This window comes from Neofelis nebulosa, chromosome 15 (assembly GCF_028018385.1).
Source record: "Neofelis nebulosa isolate mNeoNeb1 chromosome 15, mNeoNeb1.pri, whole genome shotgun sequence".
Taxonomy (NCBI): Eukaryota; Metazoa; Chordata; class Mammalia; order Carnivora; family Felidae; genus Neofelis; species Neofelis nebulosa.
Window position 1 is genome coordinate 59,434,182 of NC_080796.1, and position 19,959 is coordinate 59,454,140.

A 19,959-nucleotide genomic window follows, 5' to 3' on the forward strand; every position below is an offset into this window, starting at 1 on the left:
CCCTTGACTCTTGACTTTGGCTCAGGTCATGATCTCACAGTTCATAAGTTCGAGCCCAGCGCCAGGCTCCATGCTGACAGTGCAGAGCCTGCTTGATACTCTCTGTCTCCCTCTCCCTCTCTTTCTGCCCCTCCCCTTTCTCTCTCTCTCTGTATGACTCTAAAATAAACATTTTTTAAATTAAAAAAATGAATTAATTGGTATGTTAACATTACCTTATGCTGGTAAGTCCAGTTATCTCTAATTAGAATGAAACACTCATAAATGTTACCAATGAGTTTTTAAATAACAGCAACAAAAAAGACTACTGTATCTGTTAAAAATATAAAATGGAGCTTATGCCCCCAAATTGCTGTGGTAAAAGGTAAAATCATTAAAGTGGTCCCTTTATCTTTTCCATGCCATCTCATGGTTCAAGGATACAAAACTGGAGATTGTGGAGTATGGTAATGGTTGTTGGGTACTAAGAGGGGATGAGAACCACAGTAGGATCCGTGGATAATTGCCTTGATGACTCAGGTTTTAGTATCACACCTACTTATGGCAACTCATTCTCATCAAAAATGAAATAATGGATCTAAAATAATAACACATATAAATGGGCATTGAAGGTGTTTTTTTCCCCTTTGCACTTTTGTTTATGTACTGTGATAAGTGCATAAGTGAATTGCAAATTATCCTAGAAAATTAGGCCACTGAAATGTTATCAAGTATAATAGTGAAGAGACAAAGGTTAAAATGAGATTAAATATTACTAAAAGAATGAGAATATCCTGCGTTTCCCTCCTTGTTCACAATGACCCACCATTCAGTCTTGCCTTTGCAAACAAAAAGTGTTCTTTTTCATTTTGTAGCTTCGGTTGAAGCTCATATTATACTTTGTGAATGGCCTTTTGCTACTTATCACAATACTGCAAATGACTTTGGGGGACAAAAGCAGATTTCAAAGGCAGAATGAAATTTTAATACATGAGATGAAGAATCTTAAAGAAAATTATATAATATGATCTGACTGTTATTCTGAAAATTCATTTGCACTGAATTATTAGCACCAAGGAATGAAATGTTTCTGAAAGATGATTTAATTTTCCCAAGAGTTATTGGTCCATATCTGAAAAGGAATAGTTGGTTTCTTCCTTGATGATTAATTAGAATGTGATGAATAGTGTCAGATAAAGGAGTAATACTTGGCATATATTAATGATATTGGAATTTAGGTATCTGTTCCACATTACAAACACCAGTGGCACCTTAACAAGAACAGAGTGTAAATGCACACTATAAATCCTGTTTATGACACAAATATTTAAATATATTTTTTTGCCATAGGTATAGCTATTTAAGTGATTTTTTTGCCTTAGGTATAGCTATTCAAATATTTTTAATTATTTAAGTATGTTTATTTGTCATTATTTTATGTGATTCTTTAACTCAGTTTTTCTCTGCTACTATCCATGTACTTTTTTGCCTTAGCGCCTTAAGTTATAAATAAAAATCCAAATACATGCACCGGAATTTTCAATATTCGAACTAAAATAAGCATCAAATATCAAATCTGAAAAAAGACACTTTTAAACAATTTTTAAAACACAAAACTTGTAAAAGGATCAATAAAATGTCCTTAGAGATATTTTTTTTGTATGAAGAGTCATTATTTCTTAATTACAAATTGGATATTTCACATGGATAACATATTCCCAACCCCCAAAATGGTATCTAATTAGAGCAGTTTAAATCTCTTTTAAATAGAATGTTAATTATGTTATGGTATTATTAGTTCTGATTAGACATTTTCTGTAAAATAATAAAACAAATTCTTTGAAAATATAGTCAAATGAATTATAAAAATATATGTTCAGAAATGTATGATATTTAGAATTACTTTGTTTTTTTTCTTAATGTTTTTATTTATTTTTGAGACAGAGAGAGACAGAGCATGAGCAGGGAAGGGGCAGAGAAAGAGGGAGACACAGAATCGGAAGCAGGCTCCAGCCTCTGAGCCATCAGCACAGAGCCCGATGCGGGGCTCGAACTCACAGACTGTGAGATCATGACCTGAGCCAAAGTCGGACGCTCAACTGACTGAGCCACCCAGGCGCCCATAGAATTAATTTGTTTTTTAATCTTTTTATGTTTATTTATTTTTGAGAGAGAGAGACAGAGCACAAGTGGGGGAAGGGCAGAGAGAGAGGGAGACACAGAATCTGAAGAAGGCTCCAGGCTCTGAGCTGTCTGCACAGAGCCTAATGCAGGGCTCAAACCCACGAATCATGGGATCATGACCTGAGCTGAAGTCGGACACTTAACTGACTGAGCCCCCCAGGTGCCCCTATTTAGAATTAATTTGAATCATTACTGTTATAGGATGAGTAGCATTTATATTATTCACAGTTTACTTGATAAAAAATCAGTTGTATTCAAACAGTTCATTTGAAATTTATCCATTCATTCATTCAACAAATATTTATTAATTACACGCTGTGTGTTCCAGACACTGTGCTGAAACCTGAGTTAAATCATTGAAGTGAACAGACACTGCCCATGACCTCTTTGTGCTTACCATGTGCTAAGGGGAAGTATAGATTTAAAATACGGTAATTAAAAGTAAAGAGGCACCTGGAGGTTCAGTTGGTGGAGCAAGAGACTCTTGATCTTGGGGTTGTAAGTTTGAGCCCCATGGTGTAGAGATAACTTAAAAAAAAATCTTAAAAAAACAAAGTAAAGAGTGTGGCAAAGAAAAGTACATAATACTATGGATGTGAGGATAAAATAATATAATAATAAATTTTTAAAAACTCATCTGTAAGATAAGAAAAAGTAGCACAAACACAAACAACACCTTGAGGCTGAGACCTGAAAAGTGAGTAAGACTCAGCCAAGAGAGAGGTTATGGGAGGAGCACAGGTAAAGTGGGCGGAGGGTGGAGTAAGAGGGGCGTGGGGTCACTCTAGGAATTGAAAAGGGTACCAATGCAGGACATCCACCATCTGTCTTTGGGCCTGGAAGAAATAACCTGGCTCAAAGATAAAAACTGAAGCAGGATATGGCATGAAATGATTAAGTGTGAACCTAGATCAGACATGACTTTATAGGCCATAATATGAAATTTTGCCCTTATCTTAAGAGCAATGGACAACAAGCAAAATGATTTAAACAAGGAAGTGAGATGATAGATGTGAATTCAGGAGAAATTCCTCAGACTCTGGAAAATGGAGACTAAGTTAGCTTGCAGCCGGGGTAAGCATTTCAAAAAACTCTTAATGGCAGGCCGCTGGGAAAGAAGTGGTAGTATCAACTGTGGGGACAATAATGAAATGCAAAACATAAAAAGGGTTTGAAGGATAATCAAGATGTAGAAGTTATGCCAGTTGGTGAGTGGTTGCATGCAAGGAGTAAAGGAGAAGAATGACCAAAGATGACTCCCAGATTCTTGGTGTGAAGAACCAGAAGGCTTCTGAACTCTGAAAGTGGGAACAATATATTCAGTTATAGACATAGTGAATTTAAAGTCTTCGAAAATTATCTAGATAGAGAGCTCAAGGATAAGAAAACAATGCTTCAAATACTGTGTAAGACTGTTCGTACTTCATTTAACAGCAGTAACAAAGTTGACAGCCTGTTAACCCAGGTACTGTTTTGCTATTCAGGGGTTAGAAATGAATAAGATGGTGATATACCTGCATTTTTGGATTTTCTTTGAGGATAGGAGTGATGGGCAGTCAGAAAAAAAACTAACAAATTAAAATACATTCATAAGGATTCAACCAAAGTTGAACTGATGTTTTGATTATTAAAAAATTTGTGATTGTTTTAGTGGATTTTCTTAAAAGACTATCACTGAACGCATTAAAATATACCAATAGGAACATGTGCATACTGTTTATGAGTAAATAATTTTGTTTGTTTTTATGTCTTCTGGCCCTGCAACAAACACAGTAGAACAGATTTCTGCTAATTATACCACCGTGAAGACAAGTTATGCAAATAAGTGTAATGGAAAGTTTGAGTTACAGTAAATCGAACACACAGTAAGTCTACTTAGAGGACTAAGGTGAGGACAGAATGTTTAATTTAAAAAATCACGTCTGGGGGCGCCTGGGTGGCTCAGTCAGTTGAGCGGCCGACGTCAGCTCAGGTCATGATCTCGCGGTCCGTGTGCTCAAGCCCCCGCATCGGGCTCTGGGCTGACGGCTCAGAGCCTGGAGCCTGTTTCCGATTCTGTGTCTCCCTCTCTCTGACCCTCCCCCGTTCATGCTCTGTCTCTCTCTGTCTCAAAAATAAATAAACATTAAAAAAAAAATTAAAAAAATATCATGTCTGTTTTTCCTTTTTCCTCAAACTACAGAATATTAACTCTAAGTACTTAAAGTTGAAGACTACCTTGTTGAGTAAGAAATATAAGAAATATAAATTAACAAAATTTAAAAAGGATGAAAAATATTATAAATTTAGTACGTATTTCTTACAGGACACTCCAAATGTATGTGATTAATGGCAAAGCAGGGACATCACAAAGAAGTTGATCATATGACATATCTCAGAATATTTTTCAAATTTTACTGGTGTATAGTTTAAGCCACTATGATTTGCAGTTTAGCATTTTAAGTCCCATTAATTGTAGAATAAAGCCATGCTTCATTTTTGACAATTAAATATAATTTTACTGGAAGGGAGAAAGCACTCTGAATTGGACTCAAAGGAGAAATCTTCTCTAAAGGTCACCCTTATTAAATGGCATGACAATTTGATTATGCCGTTCATGCTCAACACCCCACTCCATTCCCCACAGAGGCTGGAGTAATGCTTTTTAAAATGAAAGATCGTATTACTCCTATACCCAACACCCTACCATGCCTCCACATTTCTCTCCGAATGAAAGCCCAAATCATGCCAGGACACTCATGATCTGTTCCCCATCACCAACCCCTCCTTGACAGCTACTCTTCCCCTCACCCAATCTAAGCAGACACACTGGCCACCTTGCTCTCTCACACATGGGAGCTCGCTCCTGCCTTATAGCCGTTCACACTGGCTATTTTCATGTCCTGGAAATATTGTCCGTCCATCCCAGATTTTTAAAGAGTGAACTTTGTTTTCTTCTTCAAGTTTCTGGTGAAAGTGTGCCATCTCCATCAGACTTTCCCTGACCTTATTTTAAATTAAAAACATACCACTGACATCACCACTGATCCCTATTCTCTTCTATTTTATTCTTTCCCCAGAGCATTAAGCAACGTTTAAAACACCATAACATTTATGTACATATTATTTTCATTGTTTATTTTCTGTCCTCCCTTTCCCATTGAGAGTAAGAGCTCTCAGATCCTAATGATATTGTTTATCCTGCCTCCCAAAAAGTACATCCCATGTAGAAGTGCTCAGTAAGCATTTGTTGGGTGAACACTTATTAAGCCTTATCCTTACAGATGGATTTTGAAGGCTTTTTGTGGGTAAACTTCAGAAGGAATCTGTTGGCTTCAACTTAAGACGTACAAAGTTGAAAAGAGCATTGTTCTTACACTTATAAGAAAGCCCCAGAAAATCTGCAAATTGACAATTTTTTAAAAAATCAGAGATCAACAAATTCCGAATCTAAGAAAAAACAGGCACCTGTGAAAAAAGATAGCAAGCTAACTTTCTTAACTGAAACTGATTGTGCTGTCTACATCCAAAGGAAGAAATCAGCAAAAATTGTTAAAAACTGTCTAAGTGTGGGCTACCAAGGTAATATAGAACCTGTGAGGGGCTGGTGATGCTAGGAAAAATTGCATCCACTTGCAGGGTCGTCTCTAAGATCTCAAAGATGATTATAAATACAATTAAGGGGACACCTGGGTGGCTCAGTTGGTTAAGCATCTGACTCAATTTCGTCTCAGGTCATGATCTCAGTTTGTGGGATTGAGCCCCACACCGGGCTCTGCGCTGACAGCACAGGGACTGCTTAGGATTCTCTTTTTCCCTCTCTGCCCCTTCCTGGATCGTTCTCTCTCTCTCTCTCTCTCTCTCTCTCTCTCTCTCTCTCTCTCAAAATAAATAAATAAACTTAAAAAAAAAAGAATAAGGAAGGTCCTGAGAACTTATACCTCTTGGTAAAGACCTGTGGAATATAAATGTCCAGTTATGGGGAAGGCATAAAACATCAAATTGATCCTCTATTCCTCTCTCCTCTATGAAACAAAAGCCTCAACGTCCTGGGAGAACAATAACAAATACTGTCACTTTTAGGTCAATGGTAAAAACATGTTTAAGCAGAAAGAAGAAATTATAAAAATACTCTCTGTCCAGAGACCAAGTAAGAATACATATGGGTCCCAGAATTAAGAACTGGTGCAGAGCAGAGATTCTACAAATGCTAAACCTCTGAGATCCATAGACACAGACTAAAGCTGTGGAAAAACCAGAAAAGCAAGGAATGTTTACTCTCTTGAGATACCACCACCAGGCTAAACAAATGTCAAGTGCTAAGTAATGTCGGAATACTGCTTGAAAAGGGATAAAGGTGTGGAGAGAGAGCTTTTCTAAGATGCAGTGCAAATGGAATATCTAAAACTGAGGGTGAAGCAGATTTTTATCAAAACTGTATGGCAAACCTGCCTTAACCTTAACACAAGGTAACACTGGAGAAATTTTTAGCTTGTGATTCACAGAGGATAACCACAGCAACAGTCGATCTCAAGCCTCCTTCACATCTGTCTAGATTTCTAAATTGACTCATACCTTCACACTAAAGTCCCAACAGAAGCAAAGGCATGCTTATTTCCAAGCTTAAAAGCTAAATAATTCAATTTGTGCTAGACACAATTTCAACAAAAATGTATGTATTTCGGGGCGCCTGGGTGGCTCAGTCAGTTGAGCGTCCGACTTTGGCTCAGGTCATGATCTCGCGGTCTGTGAGTTCAAGCCCCGTGTCGGGCTCTGTGCTGACAGCTCCAGGTCAGCTCTGCTTCAGGTTCTGTGTCTCCCTCTCTCTCGGCCCCTCCCCCACTCATGCTCTGTCCCTCTCTCTCTGTCAAAAATAAATAAACATTAAAAGATTGTTTTAAATGTATGTATTTCAACAACTAATAATTATGAAGTATTTAAAAAGTAAAGAAAAAGCAGTGACTGTACAAAGTAAAGAAAATACAGACAACCAGGGGCACCAGGGTGGCTCAGTCAGTTAAGCATCTGACTCTTGATTTCAGCTCAGGTCATAATCTCATGGTTTGTGAGCTTGAGCCCTGCATCAATAGTTGTGCTATCAGTGCGGAGCCTGCTTGGGATTCTCTCTCTCTTCTTTCTGCCCCTCTCCTGGTCATGTTCTCCCCCCTCCTCTCTCTCTCTTTCTCTCTCTCTCTCTCTGTCTCAAAATAAATAAATAAACTTGTAAAAACAAGAAAAACAAACTTATACATCACATGGATGTTTGAAGTATAAAACAAAGATTTAAAAATAACTATGGCTAATATTTTAAAGATTATCATAGAAAAAGTGGACAACATGTACAAGCAGATGGGAAATTTTAACAGAGAGATGAAAACAATAAGAAAGAATCAAGTAAAAATTCTAGAAATGAGAAACATCGAAAAGCTTTAACTCAACACACCCAAAGGAAGAAGCAGTTCACTACAAAGAATCCAAACCAAACACAAAAAGAAAAAAAAGTGAAAAATATTACAAATAAACCAAGAAATTGTAGAACAATATCAAATGGTCTGAATTATGCAAAATTAGAATCCCAATTATAAGGAAGGAGAAAATAACTAGAAAAGAACAGAATAAATATTTGAAGGAACAATGGCTGAGAATTTTTCAAAATCATAGACTTAAACCACAGACCAAAGAAACCCAGAGAATATCAATCCAGATCAATAATAATAAAAGAAAAGCAGACAACAATGGCTAAGTATATCATCTTCAAACTGATGAAAACCAAAGAGAAAAAGACAACTTTGAAGACAAGTAGAAAAAGAATATTTGTTACACAGAGAAATCAATTATAAGACAGACTGCCAGATCTCATTAAAATCACACACATGCACAAGAGCTACATGATGATGTTAAGAAACCCATTTAAATACATAAACATAGAAAGGTTAAAATAAAAAGATTAAAAAAGCATACCATACAAAGACCATTCAAAACTCAGCTGTAGTAGCTGTAACTTCACTGGACAAAATAAATTTCAGAATGAGGAATGTGACCAGAGAAAAAGGGGAATTTAGATAATGATAAAAGTGTCACTTTAAAAAAATCATAACATTTCTAAATGTGTATTCACCTAGCAACAGAGTTTCAAAATATCTGAAGCAAAAACGGAAAGGGACTGAGAAGAGAAATAGACAAATTCATATTTAGAGTTGGAGACTTTCCCACTTTGCTATCCATAATTGGTAGCACAAGTAGACAGATAATCAATAAGGATGTAGAAGACTTGAACACCATCAGATGTTACGATCTAATTGACAGTTGAAGGACCCTTCCCCCAACAGTAACAGGAATTATTTTCAAGTCCATATGGAACACTCATTAAGATACACCAGAGTTTGTGTCTTTCAAATACATTAACAAATGTACAATGACACTGTACAGTTGTGTATGGCCACACAATGTTATGTTCATGTATTTATATGTTCCTATGGTTTCACTGTATCCAAAAACAGAAAAGAAACTCTCAGTGGAAATTAAGAATACCTTGAAATGAATAGAACTGAATATATATCAACATTTGAGGGATGGAGCTAAGGCAGTACTAAAAGAGGAAATTATGTAATTAATGTTTCTATTAAAAATAAAAGTGTTGAATCAGACACCTAAATTTTTCCTTTAGAAAACTTGGAAAATAAGCAAGTTAAAAACTCAACTTGAGCAGAAATAAAGGAGAAATAAAAATAACATCAGACACTGATGAAATTAAAAACAGAAAATCAATGAAGTCTAAAGCTGGCCTTTGAAAAGAGCAATATAATTAATATACCTCTATCTAGATTGGTCAAGTAATGAGAAGGAAAAAAAGGGGGAATATATGAATTAATTATACCAGTAATTGAAGTCAGACAATAACTACAGACACATGGACATTAGGAAATTATTAAAAGAACATTATGAACCATAGTATGCCCATAAATTTAAAAAAAATTAGAGAAAATTGGACAAATTTCTTCAAATGATACAAACTACCATATCATACACAAGAAAATAAATAACTTGAATAGTCCAACATCTTTTAAAGAAATTTAATTCATAGTTAAATACCTTCCAACAAAGAAAACTCCAAGCCTAGACTATTTCTGGCACTCCTGGTCTAAGCTTTGAGAGTTATTGGAATATCCCCTCTCTTTCAGTCAGAAGCTACAGAAGTTGCCTTGTTATCTGAATCACGGTATAGAAGAGATTAATTACTGGAACTTGAATGCTTCGGAGAAAGAGTGTATGGTCTTATAAAGCATCAGATAAATTTACTGGGTGTGAATATAGCTAAGAAACAGACTGGAGATTTGGGTTTAAGCAACCATCATGGATGCCTAATATTCTGAGAAATTACATCCACTCTTGGGATAGAAAAATTCAGTTGTAGATCTACCTGAACTTATTTAGAATCCTTAATTCACCTCACTTGTTGAAAAGAAGATTCCCTGAAATTAGAACTAATGCTGCAAGGCAAGAAGATGGCCAACAATCAGCTATAGAAAGATGTAGGAAGCACTGATGTTTTGTGTAGGGAATAACAGGACCAGGGATGGGAGGAAGGGATTTGGATGGTATGACCTTAACATGCTACTGAAATCCCTCAGAACTGCTGGGCTTGGAGGACAAGTGATGGCAATTCATAGAAAGATCCACAAATTCCTGTCTCTAAAAAATGCTTGACAGCATTTGAAGGGGAATTTTGCAATATGGATGTTATTGGGATGTGTATTTAAATTTTTGACCACATGCACGCAGGAAGGATGACAGTGGTCTCTGCATGTGGTATAAAAATGAAAGGACATGTGGTGAGAGCTTTTGTAACACAGTTATCTGAAGAACATTTTGGAAAATTAGATTTAGCTGGAGTAAATCACTGTGGGAGTCAAATATCTATACCTGGAGAAATGTAAACTTTCCCCAAGACGAAGGATTATACAAGAGGTTGGATCAATGAGAAATTTGGAAATAGCTGTGCAATTACCTCTATATCCCAATGGGACTTACCTCTTTTCATTCATTCTATCAGAAATTGTAAAAACAAACAAACAAAAAACATAAATTGCAAGTCTTTGAGCAGCCTTTTACCAGCATATGAAAAAAGTCATAATAAGAATGACAGTAGATAAATTCCTGAGACACAAGAGAAATATAGGGAAGAAAGGAAGAAGGTTTATAAAAATTCATATTATATTCCAACAAAGATAAAACAAATCTTTATTTGCAGGCACAGTTTGCTGCTGTTTCTTCATATAGCACCCCCTTCAATTGTTTTTACTCTGAGCTTGGTGATATCGAAATCATTATCTCTAGGGGTGTCTGGGTGGCTCAGTCAGTGGAGCGTCCGACTCTTGATTTCAACTCAGGTCATGTTCCCAGGGTTGTGGGATTGAGCCCTGCATCAGGCTCTGCACTGAGCATGAAGACTGCTTAAGATATTCTCTCTCTCTCTCCTCTCTCTCTTTCTCTCTTCCCCCTCTGCTACCCCTCTCACCTGCTCATGCTTTCTCTTTCTCTCTAAAATATAAATAAATAAATAAATAAATAAATAAATAAATAAATATTAAAAACTCATTATCTTTAAAAAATATATGAAACATGTATATTCTAAAATATCTCCTCACAAAAGACTCTTTGGTATGTGAAAAATATGCTTCATTTTGCCTGATAATATATCATTTCATACAGCCTGGGATAGCAAAGTCCATTTATGAACAATAATTTGATGTCTTATGTTTGAGTAAAAACCATCAACTGAAATTATTGTATGATTAATACATAGTAATATCCTATGTAATGTTTCATATTGCTATCATATCTTAACATTCTTTGAAAGGATTTAATTGGATCGAATTTCTTACAGTCCCAGTTTCAAAAGTTTAAATTTAATGCACAATTATTTTTTTAAAATTTTTACCAATTATGCTTCATGAAATATGCAAGCAATATGTTCTTTGAGTTGTCACCGTATTTATAGTGCAATTTTGAGCAGTATTACAAATTTAAGATAAATTAAAAAGGTCTTCATAAATAACACTATGTTGAAATTAAGCAGAAGTAAAATCAAACGAAAGCATGTGGCAGAATTAAAGTACCTAATTTGAGGATCATCAACATCAAACCTCTGATAATAAGCAGATTACCTATTAAGAATATAAACGTATCTACTGGTCATTTTGACGTATAATGACTACGCTTCACTGGGCTGTTTTGACCTATTTCCACCATCCACTCTCTTCTTCAGGTTAGTGCTCTGCTTGTTATCCAGAGCAGTCTGCACAGCCCTTTCTAAGTGACTCAGCCCTTCCTCATTTGTCACTGAATTTCTCAATATATGACATTACTTGACAATTCTGCTTGTGTCGAGTGATTTTTCTCTTAAAGGAAAAATGCCACTAAAGAATCGTCTTAAAAAAGAAAGAAGGGTAAGTTTAAAACCCAAGCAAGGAGAAATTTCAGGAGACTGCCATTATCACATAAGTAGAGAGTTTGTGTTTAAACTTTTCGATATTCACAGGCATATTTCAAGATTTGTCTGATAGGAGGTGATTTTTAGATTGTGTCTGAATGTTGTATTGGATGGCATGTATGAAATAAATGAGTTTTTATATTTGGCATTCTACTACTCTATCATTAGGAAAATTTATTAGTAGTTTTCAACATTTTATATTATAACAAATTTGTTTTCTTAGCACCTTTCATTTGTACCTAGATTTTTCCATTCTTAATCTGGTGTTACATTCTGAAACTAAGATGCATAATTTTACCGATTCTGAGAGATGTTAAAAAGAAGATGAAATGAGGTAGGAAAGTAAATTGATAACTATAGTTACATGAAAGTTAGATCATATATTGTTTCATTTTGCTGTGAAAATAAGTGAATAAAGTGAAAATATAAAATCCATATTTGTTATATCAAACATTCATATACACACAACACACATATAGATAGCTTGTTTGAAAAGAATTTTATTTATACTATATAAGATTATGGATTTTAATGTCGATAAGTTGATAACAACCCATGGATATTATAGAGATGCATAGATGAATGTAGTAGTGAGAATATCAGGAAGATGGCTATTTTATCTTGTCAATTACCTGTTCTCTTTTACTTTAGCAGAAGTTCATTCTAATTACTAATTTCACAGAATACTAATTCACCTCTCTGGCTCTATGTTCTAGCAAACACAGAGATAAAAAAAACTCATCTATGGCTGAAGAAAAGACCTCTAATTTTAGTTTACAGTCATTGGTATTGCAATTTATTTATTTATTTATTTATTTATCGCAATTTATTTATTTATATTTTACCTCTTTCAGTCACACTAATGGCTATTTCTGGATCAATATATCCTAAGAATCTTTGTGGTACTACCGTTTCATTTATTGAAAATTAGAACATTTAAGATTTTTTTTCTTTTTCTTATTTTAAGATGCTAAAGAATTAAAAGTTGAACTTCAATGGAAAGTTCAAGGTCTGTAGCACAGTCTAAATAGTCTGCTAATTTCCGTTTTGTGTTTTAGTCTTATGTCTACATACTACCTTCAGATGAAAGAATGACTTCAGTTTTTGTAACACTGACAGCACTCTGGGTTTGGCAATGTCATCAGAGAAAAATCCACCAGTCACAGAGATAGAACATCATGAAATCATTAATATTTATAAAATACTATATTGATAAAACTCTATTTCAAATACATAAATCACAATACCAAATAAAATAAAATATATTAATAATCAAAAAACTTTACAAATTCAAACAATATGTTTTACCTTGTATTATCTCAATGGCAACAAAGTTCTATTCCTTTCCAATTATTTGATTAAGTCTAGGCACTATTAGGTTATACCAATTAGGTTGGCAGTTTTAGGTTATTGTCTGATAACAGAGGAAAACACAATTCAACATTTTTTTCAAGTTTATTATCCATTTTTGTATCTTCATAATCCTCTCATACGACCTCAGTGGGATGATTTCTGAGATCAACCACTTTTACTCAGTCTTGGCAAATTCTCTTCTCTTTCAAAGTTCTTTTCATCTTTTTAATGGAGCCATGTAATCTGCACTTTTGCTGTCCATTCACTCAACAGTTTTTCTTAATAGTTCTTAAGATCAATAATTCAATTTAATGAGAAGATTTAATTTCTGAAAGGGTGAACAAATTTTGAAACAACTACTTTATTACCAAAAAAAAAAAATCACATTCAATATGTTCATTATAAGGTAGATAGTAATAGAAATCCAGTGTCTTTTTTTGCCTGACTTATTTCACTTAGCATAATACACTCTGGGTCCTTTTGTGTTGTTGCAACTGTCAAGATCTCATCCTTTTTTATGCTGGTGTAACGTCCCGTTACATACACATATCACATCTTCTTTATCCATTTATCTATCAATGGACATTTACGTTGCTTCCATACCTTGGCTTTTGTAAATAATGCTGCAATGAACATAGGGGTGCAGGTATCTTTTCGAATTAATGTTTTTGTTTTTTTTGTTTTTTTAATGTTTACTCATTTCTGAAGGAGAGAGAACCAGAGTGTGCATGGAGGAGGGGCAGAGAGAGAGACAGAGAGAGAGAGACAGACAGAATCTGAAGCAGGCTCCAGGCTCCAAGCTGTCAGCACAGAGCCTGACGCAGGGCTTGAACCCACAAACCGGGAGATCATGACCTGAGCAGAAGTCGGATGCCCAACCAACTGAGCCACTCAGGCGCCCCTCAAATTAATGTTTTCAAAACACTGCTGTACACCTGAAACTAATGTAACATTGTGTGTCGATTATACTCAAATTAAAAATAAATAAATAGTGATTCAACATTTCCGTACAATACCCAGTGCTCATCACAAGTACACACCTTAGTCCCCATCACCTATTTAACCCATTCCCCCATCCACCTCCCCTCTGGCGTTGTATAGAAGTGTTGAATCACTATATATTGTACACCTGAAACTAATATTGCATTTCATGTTAACTAATTGGAATTTAAATAAAAACATAAATTAAAAATAAATAAATAAAGCACTTAAAAAAACAAACATAGCTACAATTTTTAATATTACAGATAAAAAGTGTGTAAAGTATTATTGTTTATACAATTAAATCTATTTGAATCAAGAATATAATTGAATATTATGTTTCAGTTAGTAAATGGAACATCCAAAATTAAAGTTTAATGGAGAACTATTGCAGCTTCAAGATTATCCTGTGCCAAAGTATATCTAATATTATCAGCTTTTTCTTTCCACTTCTATGTCTTCCTTCTTGAGAAACCCTTCCCAGAAATCTAATCTTTATTTATAAAACTATAGATTCCAAAAGAATTTAAGAATTGTTGTTCACAAATTATAGAAGAATGCACTGAAGAAAGTGGATTATGGGATCTCTGAGATGCAAACAGAGAAATTGGTGAGGATACGTATTTTGAAATTCAAGGAAATCTAAATATTTAACTTTGCCTAAACTTCAAAGCTTAAATTATATAAAATATCTATCGGTCCTGACTTTGGGCAAAAACAAATAATCATTTTCAAAATAACTTTACCTAATATACAAATGAAGCACAGACCACTCATAAAAAAACTTTTATTAAGGTGCAAGATAACTAGAATGCATTGCCACCTACTAGAAGGCAAATGTCCCTATAATTTCTGAGGAAAACACCCAGACCTCAGATGGCACTAAAAAGAAATGACAGCATAGTTTGTCATCACAAGAATGTTGCTGTATTCTGTTCGTTATGCCTTACTCTCTATTATTGAACAGAACTGGATGATCTTTATTTCATTTACTTTAATCAGAAGGCTCTTCTAAAATGCTTCTGGTTAATATTTGGTTTGAATGCAGCACTTTATTAAAAATGCTAGATGTTTCCACTTAACATAGTCTGCATAGCTGAAAGGGGAATAATGACACAAGCATAAAATGGCATAATAAATCAGAGGACACCCTTTTCCTTCTAAACGTTTCCAAGGTTAGTTTTCATCTTAATAGAATTGCTGATCTGTCAACTGATCAACTGTAGATATGCCCGTGACTTGTTTCAGTGGAAAGAGGGATGCCAAAAATAATGAGAAATAACCCTCTGAGTCTTATCTAAAAGCATTTTTGTTTTGCTGCACATGCTTTGTGTGCATGGAAAATTCTTTTCCCTTCCTGAACAGTAAAATTCCAATTGTTTCAAACTGGAAGGATTTTAGCTGGTTCACATTTCTAAGGGTCATGGGACAACAGATCATTGTGGTAAATACCATTTTCAGGATTTGTGTTTTTTTAACATAACAGGAGTTTGGTTTTTTTTTTTTAATGTTTATTTATTATTTAGAGAAAGAGAATGCACATGTGCACAGGCACAAGCAGAGGAGGGGCAGAGAGAGAAAGACAAAATCCCAAGCAGGCTCACCTTTGTCAGCACAGAGCCTGACTATGGGCTCCAAATCACAAATCGTGAGATCATGAGCTGAGTCAAAATCAAAATCGGGCACTTGACTGACTGAGCCACCCAGGCCCCCCTTCAGGATTTACTCTTAAATTGTAATGGTGGTAACACTTGGTCAGAAGTGTCCAGTTCTACTCAGGACAATAAGGTGTTATGGCCATTTGAAAGATTAGAAAACAATATAATATGAAGCAAGAACAATCTTCATATTGGATCAACAATTAGAAACTTCAAATCATTTCTGCAAAAAGAGAGGGGGGCAGAGAGAGAGAGAGATTCTTTCTTTGGCCTCCTATGTACATTCCAGACTACAATTTACACTTTCACAGATAACAGGAATTTTGAAATCCCTTCAGACACTTACAGTGACAGTTACATGACAATTCTCACTTAATTCCAGGAAAAGGTAAAGAGTCTCTAAGGAAGATAAGAAACCCGGGTAGTGCCATATCATATCGTCCAGAATAAAGCCTTTAATCAAGAAGCCGGCACAAAAGAAAGGTGTTTCAATCAGTTTTGAAATTAGGTCATCACAAAGTAGGCAGAGAAAATATCTATATCTCTCACCCTGTAGGTGAAGGTCCTTCCCTATTTATGTCAAGTAAAAGTGCCTGGTTAGGCTTAGTGGCTGCCTCCCGGCAGGCTGGGCTCTTTCTCCAAACTTGACGTGTATACTCCTATATTAGAATAATTCAGCTGAAGTTATATGTATCTCTAGGTGGAAACTAAGTTTTATACATGATAGAAACCCGGTGTTTATCACATAGTGAGCATTCAATACATCCTTCTCGAACCCCTGCGGAGGTATACATTTCACTTCATCAGCCATCAAATTTCAAGTTCCTCTCAGGGAGTTCCTCTAAAGCCCGAGTTTTGCTCCTCTTCTAATCAAGAATTATGCACAGAGAAGCTAAAAGTCCCAAATGTTACAAAGGGTAATTGGTATAGCTTTAATTCATCCACAAATCCTTAAGATTGGAGCATATACTTTTGCAAGGGATGAAAGTGCTTTCAATAAGGGCACATCGTTTGGAAGTCTTATCCAGTATTTCATACGGATATTTATCCTGATACTGCTCAAGTGCGATAAGGAATATTTTGAGTTTTAACTTGAGTTGAGCACAAGTATATCTTTTAAGTCATTAGTCTAATTGCTTTCATCTGAGCTTTAAAAAAAAAGTATTCTCTTAAGAGAAAATCAGAGAAAATAATGGATTTAATATACAAGTTAAATACCAAGGGAACACACACATATATTTGTGTGCCCGTGCCCACCCTGAAAAACGTTCAAAGTACTTATTACAATCTTTATTCCCACCAGCTTAAAAAAATAGCTGTAACACCCTTTTCTGTAACGCAAAAAACACAAAATAAAATGAAAGCAATGGGACAGTTCATACAGGTCTTCACTTTTCATTTCTTTCTTTCTTTTTTTTTTTTTTTAACGTTTCATTTACTTCTATTATCGATGCCACCCTTATTCTTTCAGGACATTTTGCATTCATTCTAATCCCTGATGGCACAGTTTGTATCTGCATTGACGAAGTTCAGCTCTTCTGATTTCGTCACCGCAATTTACAAAACACGGATAGAAAAACTTTTCCTTCATAGAAATAAGTATGAGAAGCAGAAGACAAACGCTTATTTCACTTTCTAAAAATAAAGAAGCACAACCAATCCCTGCATTCTAGAAAATAAGTTGGAAATTAAATGATGTAATAGTGAAAAAGTGCTCACAGATACAAGAGCAAGAATTTAAATCATCATAGACAAGATTACATCATTTGTGAATACTACATATGAACCTCATTATTTAAAACAGTAGTTGTGTGATATAATATTATATTAATGTAATTTTATTCTTTTTTATACTTACCTATTTTTCTCTTATAGTGTAGCATAATGACTTTTAATATTTATTGAAGCCCAGCTAATCTTTTTTGGAATAAAATAGGTTCATATTTATTAATAATATAGTATTTATTATAAAACTAAAAATAAAATTCATGAAAAAAATTTTAAAGGTAGCAATTGAAAGAAAAATCATCCACAGTCCATCTACTTACATTCAATGCCAAATTAACATTTTGTAAATTAGCTTTGTTTAATATAACCCTATCTGTGTTACAGTACTAGCTGTATTTTTTCATTTTTACAACTTTGCCAGATAAAATAATAGCATTGTTACAAACTACATTATTGTTTTAAGCTATAGATGTAGTTCATAGTTGAAAACAATACACATATATTTATATATATATTTTATAGTTTGAAACAATATATTTATATTACATTACATTGTATTATACTATATTATGTTATGTTATATTTAAATAATAATTTAAGACCCTTTAAGTGTTTGTCATTGTTCATTTTTATGTAAAATTTCCACTGGGCTAAGGGATACCAAGTTTACTATTGAAACATTATTTCTGGGTGGTCTGTGAGGATGTTTCCAGAAAAGATTACCATTTGAACTGGTAGACTGAGTAAAGAAAATGGTCCTCATCAATTCAGGTAGACATCATCCGATCTGTGAAGGTTCTGAATAGAACAAAAAGGTAGAGGGAGGGAAAATTTGGTCTTTGCCTGAGTTGGCTTGTTCTGCCCTGGGACTTTGGCAGTCCTCGTTGTCAGGACTTTGAACCTGGACTGGATTATATGACTGGCTTTCCTCATTTTCCAGCTTGCAGTCCCCCCATTTTCATTGGGGGACTTCTCAGTCTCCATGATTGTCATATGCCAATCCTATCATGCATTTAATAATCTCCTTTGGTCAATTTCAGATGATAGATAGATAGATAGATAGATAGATATCCACTTGGTTCTGTTCTGTGGAGAGCCTGTTTGGTGATCAACTATTAGAATTTCAGCATTTTATTGGCTTATGTGAGTTCATTAAATATTAAAGCTATAAAATCTTGGCAGTATTTCCTGAATATATTTCCAAACCACTTGCTCTTTACTTTTCACTCAAGATGTGCTTTAATTTTATTGCTGTGTAGTTCCTGTTTTGATATATAAAATTCTTATATCAACCATTTCAAAGAATAGATTGTACAATATATGCAGGTGAGATTCTGAAGATGTTATCACTAAAGTATTTCTTCCAAATGATTCTGAAAGGTTACCATTCAGTGTCAAATAAGAAAACTGTCCAATGTTTAAAAGTTAATATTGCCAAAAAGGGATAGAAAACAAGTTACTACATAACAAATGAAGTGGAATTATCTTCACCATGTAGCTGACATCAGTTGGCTTGGCCTAGAGTAATAGTTATCATTTTGTGTGGTTTTGTATGAAAATAACAATCACAGGGGATGCATCCTCCCTTCTGTTGTATCTTGGTGAAGTTTGAGTTGATTTCATTTCCTCCCACATTTTTTCCCATTCATTCCATCCCTCATTTCATGCAACTACTGTCCCTTCATTCTAGGACCGTAACAGTACCTATTTTGAATCATTCAAAAAGGTATGTCAGGGGGAGTAAAATCTTGAGCAAATCAAGCATCACTCCTCCTGGGAAAAGTTTGGGTGGGAGGAAGACCACTGGGCACCAGCTGGCGGGAGGAATACCACTAGGCACTGACATGTAAGTTGTTAGCTGTCACTGACAAAGGATCCCTGAGACTCCACTTTCTCCCACTCACTCTCCTGTCCCTGTCATACTGCCCTTCTCTCTTTCCCCTGACTTCACCATCTTTTATCCATTTTACAGTCATTAAATCTGCACACCAATTAATACTCCAAAATATCTTGTCATAATGCAAATAAGAGATATTACCGAAAAAACTGGAGACCTGAAACAATGCATTGAAGGACACGAAATTGAGACAATGGAATGTCTAAACAAAAAGACTCTCTTCTGCTACAACCACAGTTGTATACATGAAGGAACACAAAAAAAACTAGGATGTCTGCAGGGATTTTTAAATCCTATCTGTTCTTTTCCTACTTGCTAGCTGCAGATTATTTTCCTCTAAATAGATTTCTGTCTGACAGTTTTGGAGGACACAGACTGTAGTAAGTGTTGGGTACGCTATGCCTATTTCATATGCAAAAATTCTCTAGCTCTTTATAGATGGAGAAGCTTTTGCCCAGAAAAGCAATATTCCACAACATAAATTATCCAGAAGAAGGCTATTTGGACTTGAATGTTTATCAATATTTTCTTCCATTAAATCTACATTCTCCTGCTAGCCTCAGATGTATACTTTTCCTCAAACAAAACAGACAAATATCTGAATGTTATAAAATGCAATGACCTCTCATAGTGGGTGGGGCTGTGGCGAGGGTAAGAATTTTTTTGAATTTCCAAATTGGATTATATAATTTTCCTATAAAATATAT